The sequence below is a fragment of the Pelobates fuscus genome, chromosome 4 (genome assembly GCF_036172605.1).
Source record: "Pelobates fuscus isolate aPelFus1 chromosome 4, aPelFus1.pri, whole genome shotgun sequence".
NCBI lineage: Eukaryota > Metazoa > Chordata > Amphibia > Anura > Pelobatidae > Pelobates > Pelobates fuscus.
The window spans coordinates 109,824,053-109,850,010 of NC_086320.1; the positions used below are offsets into that span (position 1 = coordinate 109,824,053).

The 25,958-nt window shown below is 36.8% G+C and overlaps 1 protein-coding gene across 3 annotated transcripts in view; it reads left to right on the plus strand.

Moving 5' to 3' along the window:
• The window catches only part of ZNF521 (zinc finger protein 521), a 282,483-nt gene that overhangs the window by 1,983 nt on the left and 254,542 nt on the right, over positions 1–25,958 (plus strand). The window lies entirely within an intron of this gene.

The window sequence follows — 25,958 nt, forward strand, 5'->3', positions numbered from 1 at the left end:
CTGCTAATACTATTTGTAAATATTTTATGTATGTTATGAGAATGTGCTGCCTAAATAGTTTTGGGGGGGGGGAGGAAGGGGTTCACTACCTGTTAACTTATATAATTTTTTTATTTATTTTTACATTCAGTTTAAATCTTACTTTTGTGTGGAATCATTTGTATGAACTTCACCCTATTCATCCTATTATTGTGTGTAGTGCCCAAAATAGTAAAAGCACAATGTAACACAAACCTAACAGATTTTTAATTTTCTCAATATAAAAACAATATTGTGGTTTTTGTATTTTTCATTTTTCTTTTGTGTGAGGGATATGTACAAAATAAAGCAGGAGGCTGTTGTAAAATGTGTAAAATATTGGCATATTAAAAATGTAATCTAGTAACTAAAAATGTCAGCGTTGTGCGCTTGTCCTGGTTTGTGTATGTGAGACTGAGGAGAGGACAAAGGGTGGCTTGTTGTGGTTGCTCTAAGACTGTGCTTGGCCCACTGGAATGTTGCAGTCTGCTCTTCATCACAAAATTCCAGCACTTTGCCACTAGTTAACCCTTCACAACGCCAGCTTCTTGTAGAGCTAAAAAAACACTGCAAAGAACGTTCAGTTATTTCTTCTACGTTATTAGAACCTAATTGTTTCTTGTAAACTCATGCTGTGAAGCTGTTTGACCCTTTCTTAGACTCACAAAGGTTATTTTGTAGGTTCGTGTCAATTTCACCTTGTACCAACATTTCGATTTTTCTTAACATTTTGGTCTTGCCAACATATATTTCCAGAAATCAAAACTATTTAAATATTTTGTTATCAATCTTCAAATAAAATGTTACTGTTCGCAAACCGTATTTTATTTTTTGATTAACATATGTGGTGGGTTACATAACATTTTATATTTTTATTTATATACATATGTAAATGTACAACCCGCTCATTCATTGTTAATAAGTCCACCATTTTTTTTGAAAATCATTTTAATCTCCTGCTACTTTTGTTTTTATTAAAAAAAAAAAAAAAATTGTGTCCTAAACTACAAGCAAAGCGGGGCTTTTTATTTTCCAGATTTCAAACATCCACGTATAGTCTGGAAATCCAGGTAGTAGGTTGTATGTCATTTGTCTTGAGCGTTGTTTATGAGAAATGGATGTGTGATGGGGTTAGGCTACTGCTCAGTCACTGTGATGGAAGATTTTAGCTCTGATTATGGGCACAAATGAGAACTGTACTTCTATTAAATGCGCATATTTATCTTCTGAATATAGATGTTTCAGGAATTAATACCGTATTCTCCCAAGTTCATATTCCTGTCACAGAAGCTAATATAGACGTATGATTGTAGATGTTTCTTGCATAGTATTAAATGGCTCAGCTTAAATGATTTCACTGGAGTCATTGCTTGAGGTCTTTTTTTTTTTTTTATGGCATGTTGAGCACAATTCACGGTTATTAGATATTACTTTTTATTTTATTAAGAACGACAGACTCTCAGATTCTCAACTCTCTGTGACTTGATCACTCTTAAAAATAGTAATATAAACAGAATACTTTGCCTTATTTGGAACTTTTACATTCTTATTGTGCATGCAATTGACTTTTTAAGTCATTCTGTTCTCATTTTTTTAAAAAAATTATTATATGTGACATTCTAGAATAAAGTTGCAATGAACTCAAACTCCTTGATGGTATCTATCAACTTACTGGTCCTTTCGAAAAAGAGTTCTTTAAGAAGTCAAAGCATCCTTTTAAAAAATGCCTTTTTGTACATTTATGTACTTGGCCTTTAATGTTTGTCCTATGATAAGTATTCACTGACCTCAAATTACTTGTATTGATGATTCATTTAAGGTGCACCCATAATTATGTGTAATAATTACCATTAGAAAAGTAGATGGAGGGGAAAAATTATATATATATATATATATATATATATACTTTCTAATAGTATTTTTTTTTTTGTTTTTTGGGGGGGTGGGCAGGGGGGATTTATGTTTTACAAAAGAACTTACATTTCATATCTAATGCTTGTATATGTTTCATGGAAAATCTGACAATGGACAGTTTTTGTGGGTGCCATTTTTCTTCCCCAAGTAAATGATTCTCAAAAAATATTTTGAAAATGCGCCCATCATTCAGTGTTAGGTTTTTCTCACATAATGGGTGTCGTAAAATAAATGTGCGTAAGGTTAACCTTCAGTTCTGTTTTTGAATGTGTGTACAAACGCATTAATATAGTATATATTTTTTTCTGGTCTTTAGCATCAACATGATTAGTTTTTATATACTACAAGGTTATTGCTTGTCAAAGCTGCTTATCACAGGATCTTCATTCATTATCTCGAATGCACCAGAAACTGAGGTGGAGATTTATTACAACTGACCTACATATTGCTTTGACTCTAGTTAGACACCAAGAGCTTTTTAGCTTCTTGTAATTACTTGCTACGTTGTATCTTCAAATAGAAGGGACATCTACCTAAATTTTCTACTTATTTTTATGTGAAATACAATATTTTGTCTATGGTACAACACTACTTCCCATAAAACGGTGCAAATTAGCTCTAAAATTATGTGACAGGGATACTTTAAAATAAATCAATAGTACGGTTTCAAACAACGTTCTGATTTAGATTGTACACTTTGGTGGAACAGTTTTTAGATTTTAAATAAACCATGAACAATGGTTAGGATTAAATAATAGTGTGTTCAAAATAAAATCTTAACTTTTTCAATTTAAAAGTGACATACCTGACCAAAGTTGCACGTTTGTAATGTGTTAATAAATACTTTGTCAATACTCCCCTTTTGTAACCTTTTTTTTTTTTTTTTTTTTTTATATACAAGCAGTTTAATTGTTTTTCACCTTGGCAGCAACAAACAAAAAGAATTGTGAAGTATTTTAGCTTGTTGGTGCGCTCTATTAAAATATCTATATATCTATCTATATATATATATATATATATATATATATTGATGAGCATGCAATTAGCGTGATATCACAAGTTTGCAGAAGTCGTTAGTGGTTCCTATAGAATACACTTGAGCGTTAATGATATTTCTTTGAGTACTTCCTTAGGCATTGCTCATGTAGATGTCATGATATGTGCAACTGCCTTCATCAAATTCCATCAGTGAGATGACTGTTGAATGAGGAACTAATTTCTGCATGTTTTGCCTTTAGAATGGTGTGGGTGTTTTTAAACCTGGCAACTCGTAACTCTCCTCAAGCATATTAAGTATGATTCATGTGCCAACCTGGAGTGTCATTTTACCTAAATTATACTGTGGCTCTGGTTGTAACCTATTCATAGAAATATTTTTTTTGTTTGTTTACAAAAACAATTGTGCACATTTTTTGATGATTTATTTGTTTTGTTTTTGGTTTTTTAGAACAAGTAAGTCTCAAGTTACTTGGTAGTACTCTTTTACACTCTTTCCAAGGTTTTGCTAGTCATCAATATGGCCCCATTGAAGGTGTGACTCTTGACATTTTTCTTTTAGGTAACCAGACACAAATCAATAGTTTACAACATGGAAAAACTGTTACAGGATACAAGAATGGCCCTTGGTTGGTCATGTTAGGAGTAAGATTTGAAAGCTTGAGCAAATTAAGAGCGTTCCAATAAATTGGGAGTGCTTACTTCCAGTAATACCACTGTTGCTTTACTTTTGACACTATAGTGTGTGTGTGGTCTTTAGTTTAGTTTTTTTTCCTCTCATATAAATCAACATTGTTTTTGACTGTGGTTATATTTTGAAAGGAATTTTAGGATTAGATGTATTCCCAAGAAGAAAAAATAGGAAAGTATGTTTGGATACAGCTCTTTTTTTTTTTTTTTCTCCAAGCTATTGGCTTGTTCATTAAAGTAAAGTTAATATTTTCTGCCAATTTCTAATAGGTATTGCTATTAGTGGTGACTATGGCTCCTGTTGGATTATATTTTGGTCATATGTGCTTTTGCTAGATCCTTACAATTCATCAAAATGGCTACTTAACCCCTTAAGGACACATGATGGAAATATTCCGTCATGATTCCCTTTTATTCCAGAAGTTGTCGTTAAGGGGTTAAAATGTATATGCTTTAATTGCAAACTTTTAATATTTATATGTATTCCTGTTGTGCAATATATTATGCTTGTATTAAACGGCAAGTGTTTGTCCTTCATAAACACTACACCAGTTATTTTAAACAAGACATTTGTCACATTCTAGGCTATACATGTCTTCTATATGTAATTCCTAGATTGCAGTTCTCCAAGTGATTTATGAAATTATATTATATGTGGGCATTTATTTCTCTCAATAACAGGATTCCAAATGTAGTATTCTGATTTACTTTAATGAACCCTGATAAATGTAACCTTTTGGACATTTTATCAATGAAAACCACAGTTAAAGGAAAAGTGTCTGCTCTATTCTAGAGAGGAACCACTACTTCTCTCTAAATTACACCATTGAATTCATGAGTTGGGATGCTTCCAGTTTCTTTTTAAATGTGTATATTAAATATTTAGCAAGTGACAGCACAGTTTGGTCCAATCCATGCAGAACCAGGGCACTCTTTGCAACTCTTGTAATGAGTTGAAGAAAAATCCTTTTTTTTTTTTTTTCCTTTCTCCTTTTCCAAGATCTATGTTGAAGTGTAGAAAAGAGAAACATTTATAATGATGAATGACAGGGAGGTAAGATGGAGACGCCCAGTCCCAGGACAAAGGTGAATAAAGCAGCGTGGATTTCTAAATTTGTATTTTTTTTTTTACATTATACACTTGTATGTGCTAAATATAGGATATAAGGAAACAAAATATAAAAAATCCTGAAAAGTAACCGTTCCATTCTTTAATGATTTAACAAGACCAATAATTCTCAGTTGTAATGAGAAGTTACCTTATGCTCCCACATTATTATGGTAAATACGCTTGGTGATAAAACTTACATTCAGTCCTGCCATCATTTTGGCCTTTCTTCTCTATATATAAACTTATTTAGATCTTTTCATTCATCTTTGATTTTTGACCACTTCATCTTTTTTCTAGGCAACCTCTCACCTCCTTCTTTTATACCTCATTTTAGGTAAAGGGAAAGCTCGGGAATCCATCTTATGCAGTACTTTGCCAACCTTTATTTAATTTTATTTTTTTCTGTACGCTAGTGTTTATTTACTTGTGGTCTGCTTTATATCTCTTGTATACATTGCTCAGAGATACTTCTGCATTAGTTTGCAGTAATTTTTTAAATTTTACTTTAAATACTAATTTAATAATCTGGTATTTTGTGATGTGGTGGTGGTATTAGGAAATTAAATCTGGGATTGGGAGTTGAACCAATTGGCTCCCAGCATTCCACTGTACATAAAGTGTAAGGGAAGTAAGAAATGTGCCAAAGCTAAACAAATATCTGGGTTGTTTGTGGTATATTTGTCTATCATCAAGTAATTTACTATGCAGTCAATTTATGTATATATCATAAAAGCTATATGATAAAGGTAAAAAACAAGATGATGCACAAATATACAATATAATATTTGCTTTTGGCTCCACTGGTTTATACAAAAACAAATGTTTTTAAATTGGTTTGTTTTGGTACTTTTTTTTGATAACATCATAAAGGTATCTGGCTACACCATATCACATTGTGTGTATATTCTGGTGCAATTGTAGTTGTAGTGGGACTGTACATAGGCACAGTTGGGTCTTTTGTTTTCAGTTGATTTTTATTTTTCTTCTAGAAATTCCTTGGTGTCAGTCCAGCAAACACTGAAATGGAGAATTATAATTGATCAGCACAAAACGTCTTTGTTTTGTAATTGTCTATGTCTCCATTGTTTTGTATCTGTTAAGTACTCAAATGATGTTTTGCTGGGCGTGCTAAAGTTTTTCCACTTTAAATCAAAGGCTAGATGTGTTCCAGAATACATTTCTAGACGTCTGTGTCTCATTAATTGTTACCATATGCCTATAAGGTCTGACGTGGTTACAGTGAGTTTTTTGAATTGTGTTTTCAATCTGTACTGCAAAGGATTAGGTCACAGCACCATTTGAAGATAGAAAGGCATTTGATTTGAATTGTGGATATTTAGGCAATTCCCTCTGTGGATTTAAAAAAAAACTTTTTTATGTGTTTCTGATTTTGGGATATGCGTATTTTGTGTTTTTCTTTTTCTTTTTGGAGGGTTTTTTTTTTTTTTTTTTTTTTCATAACCTCTGATGTGGACTATACTTATTTTATATTGGCTCCTGTTGAGTTGTCAAAGGTCAACATTCACCCCCACTGGGAAAAATGCAATATTGTAATCCCATTTCAATTTATATTTAAAATTTGGTCTGGTGTTTTTCTCAGCTAGATATTGGATGCATTGACTAAATGGAGCTTGCTTTCCTCTTTTGCTGGACAAGAAATGTATATTCTACATTGATTTCAGTCAGTTTTACATAGTGGTAAAAGAGTTGCAAGAGATTTTAAAAGCATGATACATGCAGCCCAATATTTTTCTTTTTGTTTTGTTCAGTTTTAATAAATACCACTAGTAAGAGGAATAACAAGTAGTGTATGGTTTAAAAAAATAAAAATAAAATAGTGTTCTAACCTTACCTTAGTGCTGTGGAAACTTTTGAGTGATGACAAAAAGTTAATTAAAAATCTGCAATGCTGTGTTGATGTGACGATGAGAAATCTGAATAGAAGCGCTATATTTATATACATACACATTTTATTTATTTTTAAAATCAAACATTTGAAATGTATCTAACAATATAAGTAAGAAAGGGGGACACTTTTTTTTATATAAAAAAAAAAAATCATTAAACTTGGAAATAAAATCCTCTGTTTTCAGAGGTGCAATGCTTCTGGAATCCATAGAACTATTAAAATGTTATCCTTGCCAAACTCTAAAACTAAATATATACAATATAGATGCATTTTGTATATTATTGCATTTATGTGTGTAAGTATGCACTCAGACACACGGGCCATCTATTTTGTGGCATTGGTGTATAAATAATGAAAATAACTATTTAAAATTAATATTTTCTGTCCAGTCCTTTTTCTGTTCATTTAAGCTCCCTCTCTGCTTTTAGGTCAGTACAGCATTCTTTACCTTCCCTTCCTGTGGCCGTTCTTTCCCTGGATTTCCTGTCTATTACTCCCCATCATGCCAGATCAGTTTGTCTTCTCCTACTTCCATTTATCCTTTTAATGATCCCTTTATAAAACAAACTCTGCTCTTTATATACTCTTGTATGTAGACTGGAAGATCCTTTCTAATTTTTATGAGTATATTAACTCCTTAAGATTAAATTAGTGCAATGTTTTCATGACAATTCTGTCCTTGTATACCCTATGTCAAAATGGAATGTTACACATATTGTTTTAGGATTGTTAGCTTGAAAAAGCCCTACACTGTTTATATGAGTGGGTTACTCAATATTAGAACTGGGATCAGTAAGGCACTGATTATTACAGGATTAGAATAATACACACTTCCTTCTACTTCAGATGCCCCACTGTAGATTAAATAAGGAATTTCAAAAGTAATCTCTAGTGGCATCCTAAGCATGTCTGAGGTGCTCTCAGATTGGACAGATTTCACAAACATGTCCAGCTGCTCTCTATAGCTTATCCAGATAACATCACTCATTATCGGTGAGTCAGTTTACCTTGCACTAGATACAGGCATAGGCAACCTTCGGCACTCCAGATGTTTTGGACTACACCTCCCATGATGCTTTGCCAGCATTATGGGTGTAAGAGCATTATGGGGGATGTAGTCCACAACATCTGGAGTGCCGAAGGTTGCCTACCCCTGCGACTAGAAGATAGGTGAAATTAAAGCAGGACTGTACAGTGTGTTTACCATAATAATGGAAATTTTGCAATTAAAAAGGAAACCATGTCAGTAGTGCCCACTTTTACCACTGGCAATAGATTAAAAACATTTTTTATTTTTTTTTAATGATCACAATAATCTGATCTCCCACAGATAAACTATCCTTGCCAGATATGTAACAAGAACATCAAAGTCTGATGCTGGTTGACTGAGCTGAAAATTACTTAATACTCTTTGCTTCTTGTTATCGTCGTTGATAACCTGCTTTCATGAATCTGCTGACCACATACAGCACTAGTACCTAATTGATAACTAATTCAACTTGCAGCACTGATCCAGTTGATCATACCAACCATGTATTTTCTCTGGCCTGCTATGGGAAAACTGATCTATCTTCCATCACGTCGGAGAGCAATCAATGGTCTTCGTGCAAACTTTTAACTTTATTTCCAATACGGTTCTGTTACATTATTAAAGTTTCAATCTATTTGCGGATTTTCATCAGGATGACCTTTACGATCCACAACCACTATTAAATACCCATAAAACACGTGCAAACGGCTTCAACATAGTAAGCCAAATGCAATCATCAATGGACTACTACGGCTAACCAATTGATGACATGCAAATGAACCACACAACCCTTCAACATCTGTCCACTACTGTGATAAACTGCAATGTGCACTAAATAAACAAATAAAGTAAGTAACAAAAACAAAACAAATCCCTTCGCCATCATACATAAAACAGGTGTAATGAACCACCATATTGCAGTGTCATATGTTGACAGTGTTCTGTGCAAATAATATTAGATTCACTGTTGAGAGACAGTCGTTCCAGAATCCATAAATGGGATACGGACAACGAAGACATGGGCTGTGGTGTGTTATTTATTTGGCAGTTACATTGTTTGTTGATGTTGCTTCTGTTTGGAACTTTCTGATGTATCATATCCCAGGACAAAAAGTGCTAAGAGCGAGTTAGATACTTTATTTTCTTACTTGGATGGAAGAATCTGCATTGCTTGTTGCTATTTTTATATGGTTGTTCTTGCTTCACAAAGTTCTGCCCCCTCCCCCCCACCCAAAAAAATGTATTTTTGGGTACTACTTGCCAGCATATCCATTAAAGAGGAATCCTTTCTTCTTTGGAAGTTTTTAAAACTTCACAAACACATTTCTTAATTATAAGAATAAGTAAACCTATAAAGCTAGCATTCTCCTTTAAGGCATCAGTACAATAAAGTGCCTGTGTATATTTTAATACAGTACTAGGATCTACTCCTCACTGCAGCTAAATCTAATTGATATTATGTTAGCATGGTTCTCCTAATAGCAGTCTACTGCCATTAGAGGAAGTGTGAAATTTACAAAAGGTAAAGAATGTGATTTTTCTTAATTTTTTATTTTTTGTTGTAACACTGTATTTTCAGAGAAAATGCAGTGTTTACATTATAGCCTAGTGATAACTTCACTGGCCACTCCTCATATGGCTGCTGGAGATCCTTCCTGAGTGATGGCTGCCTAAAATGCATCCAAACATTCAGTATCTCCTCCCTCTGCATACAGACACTGAGCTTTCCTCATAGAGATTCATTGATTCAATTCATCTCTATGAGGAGATGCTGATTGGCCAGGGCTGTTTAAATTGTGCTGGCTCTGCCCCTGATCTGCCTCCTTGTTAGTCTCAGCCAATCCTATGGGGAAGCATTGTGATTGGAACAGGCTACCACTTTTGATGATGTCAGAGGAAGTTCAGAGGCAGCAGCTTCAGACTTGAATACAAGTAAGATTGTACTATCTTTAGGGAGGCAAAGGGGGCCAAGTGGGCTAGATAGTGGTTTTAACACTATAGGGTCAGGAATTTATTATTATTTATTGCCATTTATATAATGCCAACAGATTCCACAGCGCTTTACAATATTATGAGAGGGGGGATTTAACTATATAAATAGGACAATTACAAGAAAACTTACGGGAACAATAGGTTGAAGAGGACCCTGCTCAAAAGAGCTTACAGTCTATAGGAGGTGGGGTATAGGACACATTAGGACAGGAAATATCAATCAAATAAGGTGGGAGTGAAGCAGAGTTAGAGGAGAGAGTAAAGTGCTGCCCTTTAGTAGAGAGCAAGAGAGAGGTATGTAAGGTAGAGCTTACTCTGGGAGGCCATAAGCTTTCCTAAAGAGATGGGTTTTAAGGCACTTCTTAAAGGATTGAAGACTAGGGGAGAGTCTGATTGGGGTAGGCAGGCTATTCTATAGGAAAGGAGCCACCCACGAGAAGTCCTGCAAGCGCGAGTTGGCTGTATGGGCGTGAGCAGCGGTCAGGAGGTGGTCATGGGCAGAGCGGAGGGAACGAGGAGGGGCATATCTATGGATCTGTGAAGAGGGGCTAGAATTGTTCAGTGCCTTAAATGTATGGGTTAGCACTTTGACTTGGCTCCTACAGTATACAGGGAGCCAATGTAAGGACTGGCAGAGGGGTGAGGTGTGAGAGGACCAACTAGAGAGGAAAATCAGTCTGGCGGCGGCATTCAGGAGAGGGTTACAATAATCCATGCAGGAAATTACTAGAGCATGGACAAGCTCCTTGGTAGCATCTTGTGTAAGAAAGGGGCGGATGCGGGCTATATTTTTAAGTTGGAATCTACAGGATTTGGCAACAAACTGGATGTGAGGCCAGAGTCAAGTATGCTGCCAAGACAGCGTGCTTGCAAGGATGGACTTATTTGGATATCACTGACTTGAAAGGGAGAGTGAGAGAGGATGATCAGTATTAGGAGGAGGAAAGACAAGGAGTTCAGTTTTGGAGAGATTGAGTTTCAGAAAGCACAAGGACATCCAGTCCGAGATGGAAGAAAGGCAAGCAGTGACACGTTGCAGGACGGCAGGGGAGAGGTCCGGGGAGGAGAGAGATATTTGGGTGTCATCAGCGTACAGGTGGTATCCAAAAGAGGCAATACGTTTGCTAAGAGAGGCAGTATAAAGAGAAAATAGGTGACCAAGCACAGAGCCTTGGGGAACTCCAACTGAGACAGGACGAGGGAAGGAGGTATCCTTGGTAAAGGAGACACTGAATGAGCGTTGGGAGAGATAAGAGGAAAACCATGAGAGGACAGAGTTACAGGTTTGTGTTCCTGACCCTATAGTGCTCCTTTAAAGAAAAACTCCCCAAAACACTTGAAGCACTCTAGCAAAAGTTCTTTATGGGTAGTGCCCTTTTTTTTTTTATAAAACAAAGAAAAAAAAATAGTGCAGAGTTCTAGGGTGTGTAACAAGGTTAATTTAGAAATGTGCCAATTTCTATCAGACAACCTGTCCTGTTACTTACTGTTTGTATAGCAATTAATTCTGGGGGCTATAGAGCTTTTGCAAACAATTTTAGATATATCCCAAATGACAATGCAGCAATAAATACATGCATGTTTTGTTGAGGGTGTATCTACTAAATTGTTAAAACACTTATCAAAGTGTTCCTTTAATTGTGTTTCCCAGGTTGTCCTATTGTCTTATAACACCTCCTGATAATGATCCCTTCATGCCCCTCACTATTGCCAGGCAGATTTTAAAGTACCTACTGGCAGTCTAGACAAACAATGACTTAATCTCCCTCCTTCCCTCCCTCCCGCTTTTTTTTTTTTTTTTTTTTTTAAGATTTTGCCACCTCTTGTGTGTAGGTATGGTGTGCATTACAAACCATATTAAGGTGTATGTGTGTATGTGTGTGTGTGTATATATATATATATATATATATATATATATATATATATCTATATCCCAAAACATACCATTTTTGTGTAATACTGTTCCTTCTGACATGTGCAGTCATAGATGTGCCCTAATGAGTGTCTTGCTATTACAACATAGCTGTAAAGACATGCACTTTTAAACTTGCTATTTTGATGTTGATATTTTCATTGAGAGTGCGGGAGTCGTGAGGGCTGATCATAAAGGTTTTGTTTTCGGATATTTGTAAAAAAAAAAAAAAATCTTTCCTCAAATTTGTATGGGTTTCTACATAATTAATAACGTGTCAAAATAGTCTGAGATGATCTTAGCTAGGTAGTGGACCATTGTTAAAAGCATAAACAAATCTACCTTGCAAACTCCAAATCAGCCCAAAGCTTTCAAGAAGTTAAAGGGGCACTATAATCACCAAAACAGCTTTTATCTTAATGAAGCAGTTTTGGTGTATAGAGCATGCCCTTGTAGTCTCACTGTTCAATTCTCTGCCATTTTAGTAATCAAATCCCCTTTATTTCTGTTTATGCAGCCCCAGCCACACCTCTCCTGGCTGTGACACACAGTCTGCATGAAAAAGTGTTTCACTTTCAATTAGACGCAACTTACTTTAACCCCTTAAGGACACATGACGTGTGTGACACGTCATGATTCCATTTTATTCCAGAAGTTTGGTCCTTAAGGGGTTAAACCTCCTGCTCTGTAAACTGAACTTTATTTTCATACAGAAGGTTCTTGCAAGGTGTATAAATTCTATTAAAAGAGCAGGAGATAATCCATTCTAAACAGACTTTTCAATACAGGAAGTGTAAACATCAGAAGACTATACAGGAAGTGTTTAGGAAGGCAGTGCAAGTTACATGCAGGGAGGTGTGACTAAGGCTGTATATACAAAGTGATTTAACTCTTAAATGGCAAAAATTTGAGCAGTGAGACCGCAGGGGCATGATCTATACACCAAAACTGCCTCATTGAGCTAAAGCTGTTTTGGTGACTATAGTGTTCCTTTAATACCTCTATTTGGATTTCAAATAATCTGCTGCAATCCATATCTAGAAAGATGCTAGTAAAAACCTTTTTAAGATACTTGGCTTCTATTCTCGAAGTCAGGTTTTAAGTCAATGTCCACATTTGTCGCAAGTGTCATCACATATAAAAGCTCAGCCACTATTTCATCCTCTGCCCCCTCCCTCGATTAATATAAAGTTAATTTACGTTGGATGACAAGCAAGACAATACCGTGGCTGGCTATTAGCATGGCTTTGCTACTAGCCATGCCCTAAATGTTTCTACCACCGCAAGCCCGGGGAGTTCATGGCATATTCACCACGGGTGAATCTCTTCTTGACAGGGCTAAAATTTCACTTGTCATTGGCTACGGAATCTGATGGCACTATATAAATAATAAAATAATAATAATATAGTATATGAACAGACAAAGATGCACCAGTTATTCAAAGTAGAAAAACTGGCAGATTTATTGAAGATCAAAGTATCACAGCAATGTTTCGGCCTCAAATTTAGGTCTCTATCAAAATTTTCTATGAGTTTGATAAGGACCTCATTTGAGGTCAAAACGTTACTGTGAAAATTTGAACTTCAATAAATCTACCATTTGTTTTGTATGTTTAGAGCCTTGATCATATTTGTCGGTTCTTTTTCACGTTGAGGATTTGCCAACCTCGGGTGCAGTCTGAGCACCTTGGATTATATTTTGTGAAGTAGTGCAGTCTTCCTCTAATTTACTCTCATATTGTACAGTCACGTCCTGCAAATTATGTACGTGCATAATATACAATTCCTTTATTACGTAGTGCCTTATCTAATTGCGTATTTCTAAAAGTGTGTCAGTTTCTCCATGCATGGTGGTTTTGTCGCATAATGCTTTATGATGAGATTATCGTATCATGTAAGAATAAATTCAGTAGTGATATGATAATCTGTTATACTAAATGGGCAATGGCCATGGAATGCTCAGAAACTCTACTGAGAACAGCTGTATTCAAATTAGCAGAGAGCAGTGTCACTAAAGTTTCAAGTGGGATTCAGCAAAGTTTATCCGCAAATACAAAACAGATTTAGGAGTTTATCTGCTACATGGTTACATTGATCAATTATATTGTACAGAATATTTCTCAAAATAGGTGCTGTGTGGATGTGGGGTGTTGGTTGCTATAAACTCTCCCCCGTATTGTGATATTGTAAAACGCTACAGAATTTGTTGGCGCTATATAAATGCCATAAAAATGTGTTTACTTAGTGTTTAAAAAAAAAACAAAAAAAAACAGTTGTGTGTTTGTGTGTTATTTTTAACATTCCTTCCATTCTGGTAGCAAAATTATGTCTTCACATTTTGTTTTTACATTTTTCACAGGTTTCTTAGTGGGTTTTATTTATTTTGTATCATTGATTATAATAAAACAATAATTCTGAAGATTGTTCGCAAATGTTAAATCATCTCTGTAGATTACAGTTGCATGAGTAATAGTCAGCATGCACACTGACACAACAGGGCCCCAGTGGGTCCGTGACCAGTAACGACTGTTGCTATCAGGGGTGCCATGTGGCCCTTGCCAGCTGCGCTGACACCACTGAAGGGTTTTTTTGTTTTGTTTTTTTGCACCAGGGCCCTCTCAATAAAGCTTATATTGAGTTTAAGATCTTTTTAAAATTGTAGCAATTGTTTCCTTTTGCCTCTCCCACTGGTGTTCTGTTCAGCCATTAAAGGACATCTTGGTTAATAACTGCATTTGAATGCTCCTTGTATCACTGACTTCTAATATGCATATGCTTGTAAGAGAGCAGTTGTGGGAACTGTGAGGTGAGCATTCACAACATTAAAAGTTTTATTTAACACATAACTAGTGTACCTTTTTAAGTACTCATCAGCCTCCTGTGCAAAACAAAAAGCTGAAATGTATAAGAAAAATACCTTACTCCCTCTAGCATGTAATCTAATTTGAGTAGGGCCCTCACCCCCTCTTTTCCTATGCGTTCAATTCAGCAGGTTACAAATACATGTCTGTTAGTCCAACCATTGAACAGCGCTGTGGAATTTGCGGACTCTCTTTATGAATAATAATAGAAGTGATCTTAGTGGTAGGAACACTGAATGGAAAGACGGTGCCACGTGAATTCAGACACTATAACCACTTTAATTAGGGCCGCTACAGTGTCCCATTAAGCAAATTTCCTTTGTTGCTGAACTAATTTACCCATAATCCATCAGTCAAAAACTGGAAAACCGCAGACTCCATGGACAGAGAGGAACAATCGGATTCCACCTGGATATTGAGATTTGGTGCAAGCAAGAATCTATAACGATAAACATTATTTTGAAAATAGGCAGGTGGCAATAGGTGGGGGTAATCCTCGAGATACAAGGGGCAGTAGGAAACTGAAAGCAAAATCATAACCGTGCAGCTTTAAATAAATTTGATTTCTGGATACTTGCCTACCAAGTAAATTGGTGCTTTCTTCCAGCTGTATGTACAGTATATGTATTCACTTTTCATTCATTTGTGGTTTGTTTGTGATAGCTCAGACAGCACAGTCTCCAGCTGTTCATGGAAAGGTGCCTTCTAATACCTAGCATTTTCTTAAAACTTTAGGTCATCAGCCACCCTTCAATTAGGATATAAACATGGTCATTTAATATTTAAGAATTCCAACGCTACTGAATATTTTAAAAGGGGTTGAGATTTAACACATAGCGCTAGCATTGAACTAGACACATTGTAGATGTTGTTTGGGATGATTTGTGTAAAATGTATCATTTACAGTAACATAAATAATACATTCATATATATATTTTTTTTCTCTTTGTGTATTGGGGATCTCCAAACTTGGACATTCAACCAAGTTTCGTCTGCAGTTGCTAAGATAATGGGAAATAGCCCACCATATTGAAAGCTCCTTTCTTGTGTGTCTACAACTATCAGCATAATGGAGCTAATATTATATTTACTGTGTTGTACTATGGGCCTATTTACTCCTGTTTTTAATGTACAGTGCTATCGAAAATATTTGTGTGTCATAATAAAATGTTCCTATAATTTTACATTTTGGCTGGTTTTAAAATATTTTAAACCACTTGATTTAATACAAAAAAGTTGTTTGAGAGAGCTGCATTCTTAAACCGTCACCGTCACCATGTGGTGACTTTGCATAATTTGCAAAGACACCCTATGGTGACATCGCCACTGGGGTTCCAGTAACCTGTAGGTGGAGGCAAAAGTGAGTTCTATTTATCTGATATTGTCCTTTGCGGGGCCGGCCATCTTCTGTCAAGAGCTGAGACCTCAGGATCCTCCATAGACCGAGCTAATTTCCCTGCAGCTGTCACTGGTGTCCTCCTCAGTGAAAAAGTATTCTGAAAGAGATGCCCGTTATAACTATTGAGAAAGTAGCCCCCACACACACACTGCAGCTCTCTCTAACACACACACACACACACACTTCCCCACACATACACTGCACCCCTGACATACACTGCTGCCCTCATGCACTCACTCACACACACACACCACCGCTCACACACTACACCCCCCCCACACACACACCTTTCACACACACTGCACCCCTCACACATACCACTGCTCCTATGCCCTATATCCCAGCAGACCCCAGGTAAGTTGTCAAACTGTTCTTAAACGGTCTGACAACTTACTCTGTGATGGGGTCCTTGCACTACTGGCACCATAACCGCTACACTGAGCTTTAGTGGTTATTTTGCCTGGATTATTTTGTTTAAATAATCTACAAGTGCCCCTCCTAGGATCAGGCTCATCATCCTCTTCTCCTCATCTGGTGGTAAGTAGGCAATCCAATATATTATTAGTGGTACTAATCTCAAATTTACCTCACATTAAATGGACACTATAGTCACCAGAAACACTACAGCGTAATGTAGTGGTTCTGGTTTTTTTTATAGCCTGTGCCTGCAGGCTTTTTAATGTAAACACACTGTCTTTTCAGATAAAATACACTTTGTGCAGAACTGGCGTTGGCCCATATGGCAAAGCATATGGGTGGGGCATTGTGATGACATATGGGGGGGAGGGGCATCAAAGAAAATTTTTGCTTAGGGCGGCGAAAATCCTTGCACCAGCCCTGATCCCATAACTGCTGAGATATGACAAATGTTGACAGCATTAGCTCCTTCTCTTGCAAACCTTTGCACACTCAGGCTTGTCCATAAGACAAAGTAGGCCCTACTTTTTATTAAGGCATATTTGGATTGTATTGGATTTTCAGTGAGATTCCAAAACATTCTTGATCAGAATTTCATTTAGAATATATCTTTATAAAAATACTGAAGAATGAAAAATCTGCTTTTAACTCCTACTTGGAACAATAATTGTATTATATGCTTTAATAAAGTTGTATTATTTAATTGTGTGTGTGTGTGTGTATACACACACACACACACACACACACACACGAAGAGCTGGGTACAATTAATGTTCTATTAATCCTATATTCTTTAACTTGATACTACCAGTAATGTCAAACCTTTTGTTAATTATATTCCATTGTTGGTCTCTGCAGCAATTTTGTAAATGACCATTTAATAAGCAGTTGCATATTAATTAAAAGTAATGTCCTTATTGTGTTTATCATTAAACTATAATTTAAATATGATAACCCTGTTTGAATTAAACGCAAAGCCTGATGTCCTGTAAGACATTTAAGATATTTTGACCATGTATTATTATATGGTGAAGATGCCCAATCTCAAAAAAATGATACACCAAATTAAGTCTTAATGTTAATAACAAGAGAATGTATGACATAATAATATCCGTGACAAGCTTGTAACTTTTTGTGCTGGGAAAAAGTGTTACACTATGTACTCATACAGATTCATGGCATGGATGTCCTGATAGGTTTACATTATATGCACAGCAGTGGCGACTGGTGAAGCATTAAGATGGTGGGGTGCCAGACTCCTGGCTCAGAATTTAACTTTCTATACAGTACAGAGATACTCGTATAATACAGACATGCTCCTACAATAAAACAAGCTGTGCACAATACAAAGATTGCAATACACAAAGCCAGCATGGTATGTACTTCAACGCTAACAAGGCATTTGGCTTAGTGGCACTCTCCAAATGGTAGCAAAGAAATCCGTCCCCAAGTGCCCTGGCAACTTTTACAAATGTCTCGTTAACCTCTTGTCATGGGGGACCCAAGAGCTGGCCCTCCTAGGGCCTCCCAGGCCAGGTGGCTGTGCCTAATGGAGGCTGTAATCTTTTTGCTCTTCTTTCCTCATGCAACCTGCTGTGATACCGGAAGCTAGAATATGACCTCACTCCGCTGGCATCACTAAATGGTGTGTGAAGGAGCAGGGTGTGTGTGTGTGTGTGTCTGTCAGTGTGTGTATGCATTAGTGAGGGTGTTTGTCAAAGTGTGTTGCTCTTAAACAGGAAGAGGTTTGGCCTTGACAGTAAGGGATGGGGAAAATTTAATTAGGGAGTTTCCGAGTTTAGTCATACCTGGGGCAGCACAAAGCCAAAATACTCTCCTGTGCAGAGCTGGGTAGACTACAGAGATACCCATACAAAAGGCAGTGCTGAGTAAAATACAGAGACATAGGACACAGAGCAGGTACAATAAAGAGAGAACCTAACTATCCCACACAGTCAGAGTCACCGTGATTAATTACATAGTGCTGCAATACAGAGATCCCCACATAACCCATGAGTATGTAAAATGCAAGTGCCCCTATGGACGAGCCTCCACTGATACACCTTCAGATGCTGGGGAGTAACTTGGATGGTTAAATTGTTTAACTCCTTTAGATAAGATGTCACTTAGTGACTCCAGTCCTCAAAACAACTTTGATTGGTTTCAGTAGTTTTCTTTTTAAGTATACACAGGGCATATAGAAGATTGGAAGACAGAGTGTAGTTATTGATCTCTGCAAAATGATGGGAGTATTGCAATAAATACATTGTACTCCATTCTGCCATCTGGAGATTTATTCTGAAACGACTACAAATTTAAATAGTGTAAGTAGTCGTGTGTTTTCGTTTATGTATGTGTTTTTTTGTTTGTTTGTTTGTTTTTTTTTGGGGGGGGGTGTTTTTTTTTTTTTTTTTTATGTAAAATGTTGTTAACCACCTAAATGTGTGTTACTTAGTGTAATGTAGGCAGCTAGTGATCTTATATACACCTTTTTGTGTTTTTGAGTGTTTTGCATTCAGCAAAAAATAGGTAGATTCTCCTGCTCTGTCATCTACTACTTGAACTGTCATCTTTATTCTTTGGAGCATAAACAATGGAACCAATAAGTAAAGTTTGGGGGACTCATGGGATGAAAAACACTAATTTCTCCATGTTTTAGCAGCATGATAGTACATTAAATTTTATGTAGTGAAGCCTTTTGTTAACTTACACGGCAAGCTAGTCTGGATATGGCTTAGCATTTCATTTGTTTAATGTTTGAAATCACCTGATTTGCATACCGAGGCATTAAGTATACGTTTCTCTATTTCTGCTTCTGAAAAGGTAAGCAAAGAGTGTGTATACATGGCATGTAGCACACATGTAAAGATTTATTCTCTTATGTTTAATGTATTCCTTAAATAAAATCTGTGTTACTCTACTTTACAGAATGGATGTATCATATTTGAGATTGTACACACAAGAAAATGTGCGAACATCCCTTTTTCCATATAATTTTTCCATAATATTACTGAATTATGCATTCTATAAACTCGCTGTTAAGTATATCTAAATGGTTTTAGTATGCATTTCATATATTCTGTAGCTAAATTCCACCTATCCACATAGGAAGCTCTGAACAATGTGCAAATGGTGCGCATATGGTATAGAGTCATATTCCCAACCCCTTCACTGCCTCCATGCTGCTCAGAGGTCCTTCAGACAAGGCAGGACACATGAAAATCTTTTACCATGGCAACACTACAAAGAGGGACAGTGTGGGAAGGGGTTGTTTTGTGTCACCCGTCCTGCCTTTCATCCTTCTTAGTGCACTACTAAGATACATCTTGGTTCAAATGTCATAAACTTTTCTGTTTAATAGTGCAAGGTACACCGAGGGTGCGACCGAACCTGAGGTCGGCCAAATCTCACTTTGTATTTTATGAAGTAGAAAATGAACCCGGCACTCAAGGATAACAAGCAACGTTTCGACTTTCACAGGGTATTTTTCAAGATTAAAAAAGACCCTATAATGATCGAAAAGTTGCTTGGTTTTTTCCCTAAGAAATATTCATCTTTGGTTATCCTTTAATCCCTGGAACGTTTTCTAATTCATAAACATTTCTGTATAGGGGGTCAATATGTCCACTTGCCCTCAAATGTAGGATGAATGGAAAGTAAAGCAATGAGACAGTTAACTGTAAAGCCTTACTAACATGTTAAGATTTGAAACTTTGAATCGCGTCTATATCCTAAAGTTTTGCTGTTTACTATGCTCGAAGGACAGTCTAAGCATTAATAACTCTACATGTCATACTAATTTTCAGCCCTTTAACAAAAACCGGTGCCCCCAAGGCTGCAGTGTCCCAGCCCTCTGTTCACCTGTTAATGCAGAAATTACGCCTCTGCATTTGTAATATCAGTTTCATCCATATATAAACGGTATTGTTAGGCTGATCATGTCTGCTGTCATTCTCGGCAAATCAATACCAAACAGATATAGATGTTACTAATTTTGCTAATGCAGAAGTAGCTCTTAAGAGAACCCACTTCAATGGTTTGACCTAGAACCAGCAGTCCAATTGCACCATAATCGCTAACTACATGCAGTTGTTATGGTGCCTACCTTACTCATATAATATATAAATAATATTTCAAATTATTATAGTTCATATTTATACAAATGTATTGTAGAGATTACGGTGCCACAAGTGCCCTGGTGTCAACCTATTGTAAGCAGCCAAACCGTTGTAGTATAGTTTGACTTCTTATCTGGAGTCTGCCAGTTGCTGCTCACTGTCTCCTCTCTGCAGCCAGGAGAGATGGAAGCTTCTGCTTTTTGCATTTTAGAGTTAAGCCTTAAAGTGCGGGGTTAGGTCATTGGGTAAAAACTGAGCTTGGCTTAAATCGTGTCTGGATCTCTGAAGACTATAGTGGAGGCAGGGAATGGCACCACATGTAAGAAGTCAAACTAATTTGCCTTCTTAAATTGAGGGGTGCCAGGGCCACGCTGTAGTGATTATGGTGATTGGAGTGTTCCATTATACACAGCATCTGTACTACTGAAGTATAAGCGAATTATGAGAAATGTGCACTCCATTTAGTGACCATATTTACTAACAATATGTAGATACATCTTATGCATTATTGCACCATTGCCATCAGTCTGTGTGCTTGTGTTGTGATAGTATGTCTTACCCTAAAGCGTATTTAATTTTGTAAAAGAAATGTGTGTGCTAGATGATTGCAATGCATTTTTACTCCACTTTAGTTCACATGTTTGTGACAATCTGTCCTTTAATGGGTATTTCACATAAAATACATAAATATGAATAATTTGCCCACGTGTTCATAAAGCTATTACGTAGATTGTCAGTCTTGCTAGGCAGGCAAAGGTGCCAGATGTTCACCTCCCAATGCTCTTTGCAACACATGTTACAGGGCTAATCACTCATTCACATAGAAGTGTAAACATGCACGGCAATTCATCCACTGTTCCCAAACACAGGAGTGAGAAAACGCTGTACTAATTAAAATGTTAAAGAATCTCACCCATTGTCTTAATTAGGAATAATAGCCATACATGGGAAGCTTCTAAATGAGTTGACCCTGGAAATATAATAACTCTTTTCTTAGTAAGTCACCTAAAGAGATAACCAGTGATCCAGATGACTGCACATATGGAAACCATAACTCGTTGCTAGATTAAAGGGACACTATAGTCACCAGAACAACTACAGTTTAATCATTCTATGCAGGCATTTTCATGCAAACGCTGCCTTTTCAGAGAAAAGGCAGTGTTTACATTGCCCCTAGGACACCTCCAAGTGTCCACTCCACAGCTGGCTACTGGAGGTGCTTCCTGGCTCAGTGCTGCATAGTAGGCAGCACTGCCATTAAGAGTCTCTTCGCTCTGCGTGGGGACGCTGAATTTTCCTTTATAGAAATGCATTGATTCAATTCCTCTCTATGAGGAGGGGCTGATTGGCGAAAAAATTTGTTTGGTACAGCTTAGTGTGCCTGACTCCAACAGTAGGATAAAACATGGTAACCAAGAGCTTCCCATTCTGGTGTGTGGGATCTAATCTTATTCCATGAACCTTTGTTCATATTATTCCTTATCTGCAGGTCCAGTCATCATGTAGGATGATGGAAACTGGACTTGAAATAGTTCGCATCCGTACCATGGCTGACATCAGTTTACACACAGACCATTCACCTTGCTTCCTTGAGCTTCTGGCAAAGATCTCTAATGAGACAGAAAGGGGTATTTTTATATACACCCCTATATATTATTAACCCTTAATAGGGAACACATGGGATGGGCGGCTGCATTGTAACAAGGCTGAGTGATACAAAAAATGGATACAAATGCAGAAAGATAAGTCCTGCGCTCACTCCCATCGCTACTGGGCAGCAGTAATGACTACAGTACACATCAGCCCCAATATATAGTAAAAAACAAAGAAAAACAAGTTACCATGTATACCAAACCAACATTGGGAGTTATGTAAGCAGGGTGGGTGGTTTGTCTGACTTGTGTCACTTGTGACGCCCATAAGGGGCATTCCTACCGCAGATTTGGTGGGCCTGCCCATTGAAGGTCAGAAGGGGGCTAAAAAGTCTTCACTTATTCTACCACTCATGTAGGCATCTATATGCCTCTTATAATTACATTTTCATGAACATTACTTGCCACTTAAATGGGCAACACAAAAACTAGCACTTGGGTTCATTTATTAAAATGTAATAGATGTGATGGATTTTTTCACTTTTTTTTTTTTTCTAAAATGGCAGAGCTGTGGTTTGACATCTTGTTAGGAATGTGCTTTTTCAGTGTCAGAGGTCTAGTGCTAACATGCTATGAACATTTTCTTACCTGACTAATTTAAATTTCCAGGATCTGACGAGTGGATTTTTTTGGTCTCTTGTCAGGTTTTAAATTGTATAAATAAAGTGATATGAAAGGGGTTTAAAAAAAAATTTAAAAAAATTATAAAGTATACTTTTTTTTTTTTTTTTTTTAAATGCAGTATTTAAGCGGTTCGCAGAGAGGTGAGCATGCAATTGCCAGAAGTTTTTATAGTTGTGCTTTTGTATCTCAGGTCTGGCTCTCATGATTAAATGTGCTTTTTATAGAGTAGCGAGTTATAAATGTAGTGCAGCTACGGCATATTAATCTTGCTGCAGAAGTTTAATGAGGCAGTTGTTTCGCGATGGACACTGTTGGGAACGGAGCGCGACAGAGTTTCACTTCACCACGTAGCTGCAGAAAAAAAAAAAAACCTCTTCCTCGCCTGTTAATAATTATAGCCACATGATTTCTCCTCCGTTTCCTTTTTTTCTTTTTTTTTTTTTTCTTTTGCCAACAGTACTCCATCCAGAAAAAACTGGAAAGATGTTCGTTAGCCCCTCCAATTATTAGTTTTTCCGTTTTGGGTTGGTTAAAAGTGAGGTCTCAAGCAGCTGAACTACAGCTCTCATTATCCTCAGTCACCTGGTACTGGAACAACCAGCTTTTGACGAGTTTCTAAACATGTGTAAGAGTTGTAATTCAACTGCTGGACAATGCTGTTGCGACAGATGCACATAATGGAATCAGTTCTAGACCTTTTGAAATGCTTAAACAGTTTGTTCTGTGGGTGAGTATGTAAAAGGATGGGGATGTCCTCGACGTACATGAGGGAGGGGGACATGACAGTGCCAGCCAGGGCTACTCACGCACTGAGTGCCATTAAACCACTGCATTTTTGAGGTACAGAATGGCATGAGTGCCATGTTTACCTACTACCACTTTACTGAAGCTATAGAAACGTTGCCAACAGCTCTGGAATTCAGCTTTGAGTATCTTCTCTTCCGAAGGAAAGACACTCGTGAACAGCTTCTTTTCATTTTTCAGTGGTGAAGCGATGCATGTGCAGGCCTCACTAATTTTTTAGGGAATACTTTGCATTCTTTGAAGGATGATAAAACCCTTTCTGAGGGCAATAAATGTTAGTGTCAGAATTTCATATCACTTTTTTTCATGATGCTAGTTTCACAACTTTAGGGTTTTGTTTTTTTCGCTCTGTTTTTCATTAGTGACATCATTTTGTCTTGCATTTAAAAAATAAGTCAGGGAGTATAAAACACTCCTATACAAAACATTGCCCAGAAATACGTTGTGTATATATTCTCAAATAAAGTCCCGCTATTGATATATTTTAGTTAATTAGTTACATAGCTGACAAGAGACTTGCGTCCTTCCTCACATTTGTTTTTTGCTGTTGATCCAAAAGAAGGCAAAAAAAAACCAGTTTGAAGCACTTCCAATTTTGCAACAAGCTAGGGAAAAAAAAATCCTTCTTTACCCCAGAATGTCAGTCAGATTTATCCTTGGATCAAGCAGTTATTACCCTACATTGAAAGATTATATCCTTGAATATTCTGTTTTTGCAAGTATGCATCTAGTAGCTGTTTGAACATCTGTATGGACTCTGATAAAACCATTAATTCAGGCAGAGAATTAAACCTCCTTATTGTTCTTACAGTAAAAAAACCTTTCCTTTGCCTTAGACGAAATTTTCTTTCTTCCAGTCTAAACGCATGGCCTCGTGTCCTATGTAAAGTCCGGGTTGTGAATAGATTTCCACACAATGGTTTGTATTGGCCCCGAATATATTTGTATAATGTTATCATATCCCCTCTCAGGCGACTTTTTTCTAAACTAAATAGGTTTAAATTTGTTAACCTTTCTTCATAGCTGATATGTTCCATTCCTTTTATTCATTTTGTCGCCCGCCTCTGCACTTTTTCTAGTGCCATAATATCCTTCTTTAGAACAGGTACCCAAAATTGCACAGCATATTCAATATGTGGTCTTACCAGTGATTTCTAAAGAGGCAAAATTATATTCTCATCCCGAGAATGAGCCCTTTTTAATGCATGACAATACCTTAGTGGCCTTAGCCACTTCTGATTGACATTGCACATTGTTGCATAGATTGTTGTCTATAACAATTCCCAAGTCCTTTTCATGTGTTGTTATCCCTAATTCGCTTCCATTAAGGGTATACGTTGCTTGTGTATTCTTTACGCCGAAGTGCATAACTTTGCATTTTTCAACATTAAATTTCATCTGCCATTTGAGTGCCCAGTCCCCCAGTCTATCTAAATCCCTCTGCAGCAAAGTAATATCTTGCTCACATTGTATTATTTTACAGAGTTTTGTGTCATCTGCAAACCCTGAAACATGACTTTGAATGCTTTTTTCAAGATCATTTATAAACATGTTAAATAGAAGGGGTCCCAGAACAGAACCCTGAGGGACACCACTTGCCACCTCTGTCCAGCTTGAAAATTTACCATTAATGACAACTTTGTACTCTATTTTTGAAGTTTAATTGCTTTAATGTAATTAATTTGCCACAGTATGTGGAGATACAGTGATCGGGACCCACCAACATATGCAATCTTCGTGGACACCACCAGATTAGATCCACGCTCTATATATCACCTGAGAAGGATTGACATTATTGAGCTAATGAGCTTAGTTGTTGGGAAAGCGTATTTTATCAATTGATTGAAAGGCAGTGTAGTCCTGGATGTGCAGACCTCATTCATTTCCAAGGAAATACCATACATTGATTTATGAATACTTTCTTATAGAGTCTTAAATGTTGATGTCTTTAATGTAGGTGTGTGTGTGTGTGTGTATGTGGATGTATATATGTATGTATGTATATGTGTGTGTGTGTGTGTGTATATGTATATATATATATATATGTGTGTGTGTGTTTTTTTTTATTATATAATCTCTTCTCGGAATACTTCTGCATCTGGGCTAGCTTATATTTATCATATATTCTCAGTTATTAAGACATGCCCTATGAAGTACAGGGTGGGCCAACATTCAGAGTAGGTCTTGACTGGTAAATACCTTATTTGTTAGTAGTTAATTTTTCTTATTCCTAGTACTTATTGTATATGAATCATGGGTAATTTCAGTACCCAAGTATAAAAGTAGTGTCATTTAATTTTCATTATTTATTTAAGTTTCAAAATGTGAGGTCCATTATTTTAACGCAAAGAGCTTACCGCTGCCGCTGCGATGTAAACCGCCATGGTTGCCCTACCTTTCAGCTCTCTCTTACTTCCTGTGGGGATATCTGAAGGAGCAGTTATACGTAAACAAACCGCATACAATTGAGCAGCTCAAGGAGAATATCTGTGCAGAATTTCAAGCACTAGA